Source organism: Drosophila guanche, unplaced genomic scaffold, assembly GCF_900245975.1.
Source record: "Drosophila guanche unplaced genomic scaffold, DGUA_6, whole genome shotgun sequence".
In the NCBI taxonomy this organism is placed as follows: domain Eukaryota; kingdom Metazoa; phylum Arthropoda; class Insecta; order Diptera; family Drosophilidae; genus Drosophila; species Drosophila guanche.
This window is the reverse complement of record NW_022995747.1, coordinates 6,777,349-6,791,145: the sequence shown is the minus strand read 5'-3', so window position 1 is coordinate 6,791,145 and position 13,797 is coordinate 6,777,349.

Genomic DNA, 13,797 nt, shown 5'->3' with positions numbered 1-13,797 from the left:
AAAGCAGAAGGCATCATTTTTGTGGGCGTGTTGCTTGCAGACATTGCCTGCTTTTGCTGTCCTTGAGGGCTGGCCATCATAAATGGCAGGGTGGGGCTGGCCCAAGCTACAGAGAAACCAAACCAAATTAAACCAAACTGAACCGAACAAAACGGAACAGAACCGAGCGGAGCCAAGGAAAACAGAGCCATAATGAATGCTTCTGATGCCAAGAGCTTGTTGACCAACAAATGCAACGAGATCCAGAGATTGAAGGGTGTAGTTGTCCAGGAGATGGTACATCTGCCAGTGGCATGTGGGGGACAGAGCTACAAAATAGTGCCACCCACACCTAATGAGAAATTTCAGTAACATGCTGGCCAGCCATTCCCTGCATTCGCCAGCATGATGTCATTTCCAACGGAATCTGCAGCCATTCAGCCACTGCGTCTCCACTCATTAACGACAGCCACAGTCCCGGGAACACTGCTGAGTGGAAATCAACAGGAATGGCTCCAGGCAATTGGCTATACCATTTCCTGAAAGATAAGAAAAGTTCTCCCCTGCAACTGCCACAGGCATAAAGTGTGAGAGGAAATTTGTTGGTTGAGGAAGGTGCAACTATGAGAGAAATTTTCACCTGGTTAGTTATTTCAACTTGAAGTCCGATTAAATTGGACAGCTTGTCTGGTAATTTGTACACTTTAACTATTTAATCTTTGGCCATTATAATGATCATACAATCACTAAGCAATTAACAGCAGTTCTGCCAGCACTCGAAATGTCTGATAAGGAATTCTTCAGTTTCTTTTGTGCCAGAAGTCACACTACGAGAATAAGTAACCCCAGGAGTCAGACAGCAGATGGCTATTTCCCACCTTCACACCACACAGAATCGTGCTGCGTGCTTCTGAAGGGGAACTCTTTCCTGAGATCAAATTTATCCTTCGCATACCATCTCCATGGAAGCAGTCTGCTTTTCCTTTTTCACTCCATCCCAATGGCAGCTTGCTGTTTAATTGCTGCATGGCTTTCCGCGTCATTTGCAGACGTCGAAGGAACAGCAACTTTATCCTTTATATGCTGCCCGGTTGCCTTTTCATGTCATTAACAACACAACGACAATGGGAATGGCACAGAGGACTACTGCCCGTACTGTCGGATTTTCCCCACTTGCATATCTTGAGTTTTATTGCGCGATACGATTGCCTTGTGAAATTCATATTTTAATTTAATTCATTTCCATTTTCTGTTTTCCAGCTGGCTTCTTGGCCCCGGCTTGACTGCTGCATTTCCCGGCATCAGCCGCCACTCAGAATGAGCATCCGCTGGCCTTAATGTCGCGCCCAAATTGAAAATTGGCCAACACATTAATCCAACGCCAGTTGCCGTTGATTGCTAGGCGCCTTAATGAATGCTCTCTGGTTTCACCTACATCTCTTTAAAAATCACTTACAGCATTAAGGCATGAGCTCTGACCTTTCCGCCTGCCCAGCCCCTTTAATTATTCATACTCACATTACGTATACGCAGCCTGGCCACTCACTGACCGCAGACCTGCAGCTGTCCGCATTCACAGGCCTCAAGTGCGTGGGTCGCACAACGAATGAGTGAGTGATTCAAAGCGTTTCACAGTGAATGATATCTATTAGACAAGCAGCATTCCGCCCGAACAACTCCAGCCATGTGGCATACTGTTAATTAATCAAATCAAGGCCGTGACATAAAGCATACGTTGACCGAGAAGTAGACCCTTGTCCTGTGGTCGTTTCTGTGTGCGCTTACTCGAGAGTTATCAAGTGTTATCTCAGTGCATGTTACACGGCCCGTTGCGCGCTGAATAATCCCTGATAAAAATGCTTGGAAATAAGAATTTAATTGGCTCCCAGACATCATTTATTGTCGCTATTTTAATTAAAAATGCAGGCTGCAAAAGTTTAAGCAGAAAATATCAGAAAATTGTTTGAAGTTTAATTAAAATTTGGAGTATAATTGTGTGGAATGTCCCGTCAGTTCTTCATATAAATTATAGAATTACTTGGCAATGGGGAAAGAACAATTACTAATGGATCTACTTATATACTCATATAGAAAGTAAAGTAATGTGCTTTATGATTATTGAAGGTCATAATAGAGCGGCAGCAAAAGGAATGAAGTGGAGATAGAATTGAAAATGAAAAAACTTTGCTCCAAAGCTCTGTCATGACAATTCAATGCAATAATTTACTCAAGTTGGCGTAAATTGAATTTATTGAATGCCAGAACAGAAGCAGCTCAATTTGCCATTGGCTTACACTTGCCCCAAGGGTCAAATTGAGACCAAATGTTCGGTCATTTTCAAATTTAGTTCGGGATTTATTTGCTGTCCAGTCGACGACGAATCGACGCGAGACGAGACAGGTCCAGTGCCCGATGACTAGACGCATTGGCAAAGTAATTTTATAATTTATGTTATCGACTGGTTTCATTTGAAATTTATAGCCCCAAAGGAGCCTGCCGGGATTTGGACATTTGCATGGAGTATTGGCATCTCGATTGGGATTGAGTTCGTTGGGTCAGGGCTTGAGTAAGAGGTGGACTGAACTTTGCCCTGGACGTGGCATCGATGTATGCGGTTCTAATGAATTTTTAAGCCACTAGCCAACTATCCACACACACACATAAAAACACACACACACCACAATTCAATTATTTGAATTGGCTTCTTTTATTTTCTGCTCTTTGCTGCTGCACGAGACTGGAATTTAATTTGTGCCTGAGGTTCAAACGCTTGCCAGCAATCTGTCAGTTACTCCAGGTCGAGGTTCAGGGCAGAAGTCACCATCAGCATCAGCATCACCGTCGCCGTCACAGTCACGGCAAATGGCCATAATAATGAAAACGGACAGTCGGGCTACGGCCAATGGCGAAAGTGAGAGCGAAATAGGGCCAGTGGCAGCACAATGGCTGCTTGGAATTGGCGAAATTGAATTTCACACCTCTCTGCACAGGATCAGGATAATGTGCTGCTGCTGGCACTGCCTTTGACTCTGGCTGCGGCTCCGCAGCTTTGTTTATTTCATATTAGAAAGCAACTAAATGGAGCCACAAAAAACAGCATCGCATATCGCATATGCCGGGGTCACCTGCTTTTGTTGTGTGATGGCGATAGCCATGGCGTCCACAGTACAGCAGTCGTTCCAAGGACATTTTTGGCGGCAAGGCCACAGCGACTAGGTAACAAAAGACATTGAATAATGTTGAAACACGGAGCAGGTCGCACAATACCTTTTAACAATAACAAAATATTGCCTACTCTCCCCAAAATATTTTGTGTGAGCGAGATGGTTCCATTTCCGCGTAGCGTAGAGTAAACTATCACTTGACATGCCCGACATCACATTCTATATTTCATATTGAATTTAGTTCCTTTGTCCTTTGCCAGCATAGTGTTTCCTGTCTGCAGATTCAAAATAGACTAAGGTACTCAAAGTAAATACAAGTATTTGTATGGTGTTTGTTGAAGCATGCTCAAAGTAGTCATTTGTCTAACCCCAACCCGTCATCTTACGTACTGACAGAGATTGATAAAGCTTCGAGCTTCAATTAGAACTACATATACATATGTACATACATATACTGATAAGATATCGAATTACCCAATAAGCATACCATTTTATTGAGTACTTTCATGTACTCCAATTTTTGCAACGACTTGTTTTTATTATCATCTGAATCACTGAATCAGAACCACTTAAACTTCGCTGTTCTTTCCGAAAGATCTCTTTCAATTATCATCATCCAAGAAAAATAAATGTCTTCTTTGATTTATTTTCTGTGCAGAATGAGCCATTGCTTTCTTTCGGTTAATTTTAAAAACACTCTAAATAATAATTTTCCCAACCGTGACGACTTAAAAATTGGGCGCCCTTTGCTGCGGACAGCTTTCTGCCACCTCTTGGGGATTTCTTCGTGCGGAATCCCGGCACCACACATTGTATTTACGTATCCGCACACAGTGCCAGGGCAGCATAAATTTCGTGCTAAATGCGGCGCCAAGTCAACACTGAACCCAGGGCAACAGCAAATTAAGTACTCGTACATTTTCGAGAATTATTCCAGCGTAAATAATTCAAGAGGTAATTCGTATTTTTTGTCCTTTGTCTGGAACTGAAGAAAAATCTCATTGTTGGTTGCTATTGTTGCTTGTTGTTTTGTGTCGGTTTGTCTTCTTGCCATTTGCCTTCTGTTCGTTGTGTGGCTCCGTATCCGGGTCCTCCCCTTATCCCTTATAGCACATTACTTTTCGGTTGTCTTTTGGCTGCCACTTGTACTCGTATTTGTTTCTGCCCCTGCCCCTGCCAAACAATTTGTTTCTCTTCCATTGATTTATTTTTTTTCTGGATATTCATCCACATGTACTTTGTTGCCCTTCAGGTTGATGCGGCACTTGAAATTTGAATTGCTGTTTCAAATCGGTTGTACATTGCAACTGTCAATAAAGAAGCTCAACTCTTTTTTTTTTTCGTTGTTTTGGTTTTAATCACGCGTTTTATTTTCTCTCAGTAAAAGTTCTGATTTTGCCACATGTTTCTCTTTCATGCCCCTAATAATTTTGGTATATTTGGCCGCGAATCACCTGATCTCAGCCACAAAAATAACTTTTTTTTTATGGACCGCTATCGAAATTTATATGCAGAAATGTCAGAGGTGCACCATACCACAGCCGGCACACCATGGCCATATTCAGGATGTATCGTGCCGGCTATTAATAACAATTTTGGCAGAGCAGCCTACATAAATTCTCCATCTAAGTCGGAGTGCTCCCAAAAATGTTGTGGGGCGTGTGTGGGCGCGGCGGACAGTGCGGGGCATGGAGAACAGCTACCAGGACTGAACCAGGGGGCAAGCCATGAGCATAGCCACGAGCCTGCTTGGAAGGATTGTGTCAGCTGCAGTAGCAGAAGCAGACGGAGAAAGACCCGAGGCAAGACATATTGAATAAGGAAAGGGGAAAAGGCATTCGGCCATAGCTAAAAGTGTTGCAGTCAACAGAAATGGGTAAATATTTTTTGCATATAAATAAGAGTGCGCTTATGGCGAATAGGGAATACAACAAGGCTGTGGCCTACCAGCAGCTTTCTATCCTTTGAGTCAGCCCGTAGGCTTTCTTTTAGGCCGATATTGAAGTTGCCTAGCTTGTCAGGTGAAAATCAATTAAAGTTGAAATCTGCATAAAAGTGTTTGTCAAGTTTTCCAATTATAACTTTAATACATTCATTAGATTTAAGACCCTTCTCTTGCCGATCCATGATTTTCATAGGTTGGAAAGGGTTACAGATAAGACTCCAGCGGGTCCATCAAAACATGCATTACTTTTCATTATATGCCTACTGCATGCCGCTTCCTTTTAATTGCAAAATTGTAATACATATTTATGCGATTCTTTATTGTCTTTAAAAAAACATATCACCACAAAGCGGTTAGGAATAAAAACACTTTTTTGCTGCATCTCATAATTGAACAAACCATTCCGAGAGGAGCCTGGAAAAAACTCAGTATAACTTTTTTGTGCAGCTGTCCCGAGAGTAAAAAAATCAGGCATAATAACAGCAACCTCATCTGGACTATCATACGAACGTGTGCACATACATTCTCGTATATATTTGTTTACTGGAACATGAAATGAAAGAAAGATTTTCGGAAAAAGGAACCACAGCTGACGATGTGCGAGGACATGTATTCAGACAAATTCGTTGCTACACGTAGATATTTCTGCAGAGAGGATGACACAGATATATGTAAGTATGTATGTATGTATGCATGGATGTATGTATGTCCTTGGCTTGTTATATGCTAATCCGAACATCAGGCAAACATTTGCGTTTGACAGCTTCAGGCGTTTGCTTTCAGCGCCTGCCTGATTGAGACACTGACCAGAAAGAGAAACACAGAAGTACATAAGTAGTAGCAGGTCCTGGCCCAATCTCGGCAACAATGCTGCCATGATAAATTGTTGCTCTCGCTGGGCTGACATATTTTTCGGGGTCTTAGGCACGCAGTTCAGAACAAAGGACCCCCAAATTGTTGGCCTTCAAACGGTCAAAGGAGCTGACAAACTATATTAGATATTCACACAGACACAAACTTGCACACGAAGAAGTAAGACTGGGCGAAAGTTTGGACAGGGCACAGCTTATGTCGGGGCATTAATAATGTACAGGCAGCGGTTGCGGCGAGCCTCGTAGACCTGGGCGTGACCACAGCATCCGGTGTTCAGTGCAGGCAAAATGTCTTGATTTATTCCATTATAATATAACCCATTTTGCCAGTACTTTCTTTGTTTTACTCCTTTGTTATCACTTGCTTTGGTTCTACACATTCATTAGTAGTGGTTGTAGAGTTCATATTATTTTAGTCTTAGATTTTATATAATGCTAGCACTCCCCTGCTTTGTGTTACTCTGTCGCGTGGTCTCGCTCGACCCACTCGATAAATATCGTTCGCTCTAGACCGCTTTGTGCCACACTTTCGTTAGAGCTCGCTGCAGACCCAACCAACTTCTCATTTCGTTGGTATTCGCTTCAGACCTCCTCTTAAATTGTGACAGCTTCAAAGGCTCTTAATGTGTCCTCGTCGTCCTGCTCATTGCGTTGGCATAAATTGCAGGAAAGTCTGCTATTGCAGTCAACATATTTCGTGGCTTGGTTTCATTTCCCGTCGTCTACTGCGCTTTGCCACCTCCACATGGTCGCCCTTCCTTTTGGCCTGTCTCATCTCTTGATGGCTCTACAAACTTGGCTCGCGGCCAAAAACTCTCCCTCTCGCCCTACCATGTCTCGTAATTTCTGTCGCTTTTGCGAGTTTATTAAAAATATAAAAATGCAATGAAATAAAAAAGCGCGAAATGTTACCATCAATAACTCTTCGTGCTGCCGACTCTGTAGAGTTGTATATGGTTGACTTGTTGGCTTTCATATTGGATGTTCGGTAATGCTTGCTTTTAATGATTATTCGAAATGTTTGCTGCCTCTCAATTATGTCAGAGAATATGTAAAAAATAACGAGTAGTGAGAGTATATTTTAAAGAGGCTCCAGATGGCTGTAAACGTAGCATGAAACTATCCACTGGAAATATTTAAAAAGCCATTTCTTTGCTTCAACAGCAAACATTGTGAGTGACATGTATCAACCAGACCCGAATCTTTTCAGGTTTAGCCCATTTGCCCAGACCCGGATCGGTGGAGCTGCAGCTGCTGCTTCTGCTGGCTTTTGTGGCCATGTCTGAGCGACAGGCATTTCAACCGGCGACCGCACCAACAACAGAAACTACTGTCCGTCTGTCAATGGATGCTTTTTGCAAAAATAGTTGCCGAAAATTGCCATCAGGCAAATGGCAATAAAGCCGCCCCAGAAACAGCGTTTATTTCGATTTTCGAATATCAATCCGGAACATAAATTCAGCGGACAGGCAGCGGACAGTATCGGTGTCAGTAACTCTGGCCGAGATAGTGCCCACTGGTAGGATATAAGCTGCCAGCAGTGGAGCATTTTGCAGGGACGCATTGAAAATTGGCCCGTAAAAAGGAACTGTGTGGGAAATTTATTTAAAATGAAGACTAATTGGAATTTCATGTACGAGGCTGGGGTGTCCTACTCTTCGACAGTTGAACGTGTTTTGGCCAATGTCAACTACTTACGAGCAGCTCCGAAAGGCCCTAAAAGCCAAGCCGCCTCGTCATCTACCCATACCACCAACTGGATGCCATCCTACCGTGACGCCATTCGCATTTTAAACTCAATAAAGGCGTCAACATTTGCCATTTTCTGTTTGCCGATCCCTGGCAGCCATTCACCCAACAGGAGCCCCACCAGAGTCTTGTTCGAAAGTTCTTTTTTCTTTTTGTGGGTTTCCTTGGGGGTCGTGGAACTGCCACTGATTATAAATTTTATTTACACAGGCGTCGAGCATCGGGAATTTGCGTTTATGGTCCGTATAACGAAATTGTCTACAAATTGTGGGGAGAACACTCCGCCCAGTCAAGTGGCGTATGCAAAGGGCAGCGGAGTAAATTTGTGTGTGTTAAATGGGTTTATAGTTAGTGTCAGCTTTTACTAGGGCAGTGTTACGGGATTGTTGAGGGACATCCCGGTTGGTGTAGTGCTCCGCAGCAGGGGATGTGTGCTCGGAAAATAATAGTCTGTTCCTGGGTGTGTTGATGGTAAAGTAAATGATATTCCGAACAGCGGATGTGGGTGTTATGGCATCGCAGTCTTACATGCTTAAAATAATGTAACAAGATTTATTTGAGGGTTACCTTATTTTGGTTTTTAAACCTACATATTTTCAGACACCTCTGGCTCTAAGCCTCGAACTTTGTTCGAATACAACTCTGAATGGAGGGAAATTTAATTAACAGTTTTTGCCCCTTTAAGGGGAACAAAACAGAAAGCATCCTCAGCCCTAATTGCGCCTGTAGACTTGGAAAATTGGGCACCTTTCTCTCCCTCCATTAGTAGAGCGTCGAGCCACTCGTTGATGCATCGCTGATGGCGATGATGACAGCGAGATACTGAATGTAATGATGTTACGCCATCGCCATCGTCATCGTTTGTGGACGCAAACCAAAGTTCCATCGCGTAGACCCTCTACATAAAGCCTGGAGCAAATCAAAGGGCAAACGTGTACGAGTACAGTGAAAAGGCGTCAGAGGGAGCAACGATGCTCGCCTGTTCGCAACGAACTGTAGAGATTTTGATGCAATTAACCTGCGCGGTGGTCAACAGTACAGTTCCAGAGTGTGTGCGTGTGGTTGAGTCGGTGTGGGTGTGTCTGGGTTGGTTGTGTGTGTGTGTGTGTAATTACACTTTGACCATTCCCCAGAGAAACCTTAACAGTGTTTACCTCTTCAGGTTTCATTAAACTCGTACAATTTTTCCACAGGGCACAAAAGAAACAAAAACTCCAACAACAGCTGGGAAAAAAATGGAGGCTGTGGCTTTCAGTTTCAGTTAACGTCACGGCTGGTTCGGGCCCTCAAGTGCTTAACTCGTTTTAACCTCGTTTTCGCTGATGTTCAATGCGGCTGCTGCTGTTGTTCCTGCTGGTGCTTAAGCCTTCTTGGAATTTTGTTTTAATGCTGAATGCATCATTTGCTTCTTTCTTTTACTTTATTTTTTGGTCAGAAATAAAGCCGCCAACAGTCCAGCATTCAATTATAAAGGAAGCCAAAGAATAAACTTGAAAAAAAGGAAACGAAAGCAAGAAATGTTATCCTCCCATTGAATTTAGATTGAAATTACTGGCCTGCTCGTTAGGTTTGTTTTTTTTTTAACCCCGCAAGGCAATAAACTTTTGACCACAGAAACTGTCAGAATCAGGCAAACATATTGCGTCACGTTTGCCATGAATAGTGGGTTTATTTTCAGGGTATCATCATTAGTCGGTAACTAATTATCTTTTTGTCGAAACCATGAATTCATTGATTTTCAGTGCCTACTTTTGTGGAGGCGCTGAGTGGTAAATGTCCTTCATGCTTCCTGCACATCCCTACCTGCCCTGTTTGTGCACTGTTTTGCGGCAGCAAATCAACAGACGCAGGGCAGGGGTTGTGGCGTGGAAAAACCATTGGATCAGCATTCGCACTTGTTTGTTGGCTGCCTCCCATTGGCATGGGCAGTGGAGATTACAGAGCTATTGGCATGGCAACAGCTACTGCAGTTTGCAGTTGGCTAATACCACAGCCGATGCGGTGGCCATTACGCACTTCTGTGTGTTTCGGGCCTTTTTTCGGGGTGTTCGCGTTTGTCTAATGCAAATTTTGTGTCGCTTTCGATGTGTGTTTGCCATCACATACCAATTGAGTTAGAACTGTATGGGCGTATATGCTCTTGGGGTAAAGATTTGGATTAAGAGTTTACCCGCCAAAGGTATCCAACGGTCGATCCACTGGATAAAGCATAATTTCTAACACTTTTTGTTTGTTTTTCGGGTTCGCTGTTTGCCCTGCATTTAATTTTTAATTTATGTATGCATGATGTGTGCTGGCTGCGGTGCGGTGGCGTTGCGTTTGCCACCTAAACCAATTCGCGGTGCCACCTTCATCCAAAACCGTCAACACCATCAACTCTGTTTGGCCAACTCTTGCTGACTTTGATTGATGCCGAACTACTCACAGTCGGTGGGTTTGCTGCTAACTCAATCTTGACTGATTGATTGATTGATTGATTGGCTGAATGTGTGACGTTGGGTCCAAGGTAATTGAATTTTTCCTAGCTGCTACCATAGAAAATGGTCTAATTGATTGAATCAGGTCTGCCCTGGTCAAGGGCTGTGCCGGGGCTCTTGATAATTGCAAATCAAATTCGGCAATAATGATTCTGATATCCCTGTGTGGATGTTGATTAAATGTTCTGACACACAATGACGTTTAATTACTGCCATTTATTTGGTAAGCCGCAAAATTTGATTGCCGTGGGGTTGCCCTTTGACATCCGCCTCTGGCCACAAATAGAACCCAATTACACAATAATTGTTTTGAATACATTTTCCACAAGGCTAATACACACTTAGTACCCTCCGCCCAGAAACCCAAAGTTTTATAATTGGCTTGATTCAAATGGAACTGGAGTTACGGCTGGTACATTGAACTTAAACATATTTCAAACTGAGTTACAACCAAACTGATTGATGGAGCAAACACAATGTATTCTGTGCATGTGTTCATGGATGTCTTAATAGGCTTACATCGACTCGATTGCTTCCGTTTTCCATGGTGGCTTATCAGAGCACATCCCAAGACTATTAACATTACTTATCACTGGTAGCCCGTAATTAAAAGCCAATTAAATTCCATCACTCGTCCCAGTGGAAACGGCAATGCCATGTCTTCCAGTGCCAAAGGATAGACAAGGCGCGTAGCTGAGTAAAATGTTTGCCTTCAGCTTTAAGTCTATTTAACCCAATGGTAGCTGATATTTACCCTCAGCTTAAAGATTATTTAAGCAGCTGTTTTTTATCAAATCTTAAATTTAAAGGACTTCTATCATGAAATTAAACTTCCCAGAAAAACAAGAAAAAATTTGAAGGGGAAAATTTAGACTTTTCCAGACTTTCGCTGAAGAGTTTTTAGGCCAGCCATAAAAGCTAACCTCTTTTGTGGGCAGGCAAGTGTTAATAATTACGCCTCCAGAGCACGCAGCGGATCCTAGTGCCTGTCGCGGTTCCAGTTGCCACATTTATTCCGGAAGGCGTTAATATTTCAGGAGTCACGGCACCGCCAACGACTTTCAATGACTGCGACGTGCTCACATTACGCTTGACGGTAATTATTAAAGATTAACTGAACCGTAACGGGGACAACGGGTAAGCAAATATGATTAAAAATATAAACGCCATCTTGATTTTGAATGCAAATCAAATATGAAACCAAACGCGCCGTTCGAATGTTCACATGCAACCATACACGACTGCGAATGGCAAATGAAAGTGTACATTTTAAAGTTATTCGTTACTGAATTTCATTGGTGTGGAAAAAAAAGGAAAAAGCTAAGATTCCTGGCAGCCGTCTTATGGTATTTCAGGAAAGCTTGATATGGGTTCGACGGATATATGTAGAGAGGGAATGGGAATGCGAAACAAATTGCTCGTAACAATATTAATGGCGGGTGTACAGGTGTAACAATTTGTTACAGCTGTGTGATAAAGTGTGCGGCCTGCCACTGCAATTAATATTACATGAAATTGGCGTAAATTTATCCACTTTGCCAATCAGTAATTTACTTTGATCGTTAAAGCCATTTGTGTCATTAGGTGCAAGCATGTGATAAATGGAGAGCGAAATTAAAACCATGAAAATTACATTAGGAAGAATGGAAATGTGAGTTTTATTCATTTGTCAAATTAACCTATAATTTATGCAGAACTCTACTCGGTGCCATTTGTTATGCCTAGCATTACCTTGGCCCAATCAATCCGACCTTGACAATGCATCCTTGTCCAATGCCAATCTTACCGAAATGCGGTTGTCAAAGCCAAGACCAAAAAAGCCCAAATGTGACTTTGCAAGCACAGCCATAGACATTCTGGTTGGGGGAGGCAGTAATTAAATAAAATATTAACCAGGCTCAAATCTCTGATTCAGATGCAGTTTTCACTGTAGCCACATCTCGAGTCTAGCTTTTCGCATTGCGGCTCGCCTTGACGAGTTTGTCAGTGGCAAACATATGTTGCCCCACACAAAGATACACTGCAACACACATACACACACCAAAAACCAAGGCAAATGCGCAACAAGGCAAATAGTCAAGGCAAAGAAATTATGAAAAAACCAACTAAGAAATGAGTAGTCGAAAAAAAACACAACCCAGATATATGCAGCTGACGATGTTAATGTGAACAAAATTCGCCTAGTTATTTTTCCTTCTTTTACGTACATGCAAAATGCAGGCATGTTGCAGCCATTGAAGGTCATCTGTGAAAAGCGAATGTGCTCTATAAGGCAATGACGTCATCGGCCTGCTAATGCAAATGGTCGCCTAGGTGCTGCGTACATCTTGAGAGCGATGTCAAAGCACTTTTCCCACGTGTTATAGTCTACGTGTGTGTGTGTGGCATGCTAATGCAATTTTCGACAAAATAAAGGAGGAATAGGTGTTGGAGGGTGGCACACATGCCAGGGCCGGAAGTCAGCCATAATTGCAGCATGGCTTTGACGCTTCAGATTCACATGCCCTATTATGTTTGTGTGTAGTCCTGCCCATGATGATTAGCAGAGCTATGACGATGCTTAAATTAACGTCAATCTTCATTTAGTCCCTGGCTTTCATTTTCATTGCAGTTGCTTTGTCCTTTTGCTTCACCGTTTTTGGGCTTTTCCTTTTTCGGGTAAGCTGCATTTTGTTTTTTCCAATTTTGGCTCAGTGCCAAGAAATGTTTATGATTTTCCAGCAGCCAGTCAGCCAGCCAGTCAGACAGCCATCCAGCCAGAGTCCAATTAAAGTTGCTGTGTTGTCGCTGTCGACTTGGCGTGCGCCATTTTCGTTTGTGTTATGCGGCTCTTGCACGAGAGATTTTCTACCGAAACCATTTAACTGTTTGCATGTTTTGTAATTCGCATAATAGTTCTGAAAAGCTGCCGGTGAAAAATTGTTTGTGTTACAGCAGCTAACTGGTTGTCGTTGTTGCACAAATTGGTGGCTGCAGTGCTGGAAAATTAGCATCTGTCGTCCAGCGCAGTCGGCCGTCTAGTTCTCTCGAGCTTCTTCATATTTCAGTGACCCGACCCGCCAAGTAATAATGCGCATACGCCTCGTTTCACTGCGTCCCACAAATTGAACTTAGCGCGTCGTCTGCTCGGCTTGCCGCATTTTCAATGCTTAAATGGGTTTCTGTGAAGGGTGTGTAGAAAAATGGTAAAATGATTGCGGAATAATTATGCCATTATAAAGTGGAGCCGCTTTCATGGAATCAGATTTTATTGGTCAGTCTTTTGGAACACCATCGATTGAGTTTAGTTATCCGTACTTGTCTCCTTTCAACACGCGCATACATACATACATTCTTTCTGCTGATAAGTAAGCGATGTAAGCACAGGCATACTGATATATAGACACATGCTCACAGTGCCAACTGCTCTTTGGGGGCGACACGCTTTTAATCCATTTCCTGAAAAAGGTTGCGCCACTCGCTCAGTGTTGCACTAGAGACTGGCGGTCGTGCCACACCATACCACACCACACCACACCACACACTCGGCGATATTCTTTTGAGAGTGTGCCATGAACCACGAGCTCATCTCATGTCACAGATTCTTGTTTATTTACCGGTTTAAGCAGGGT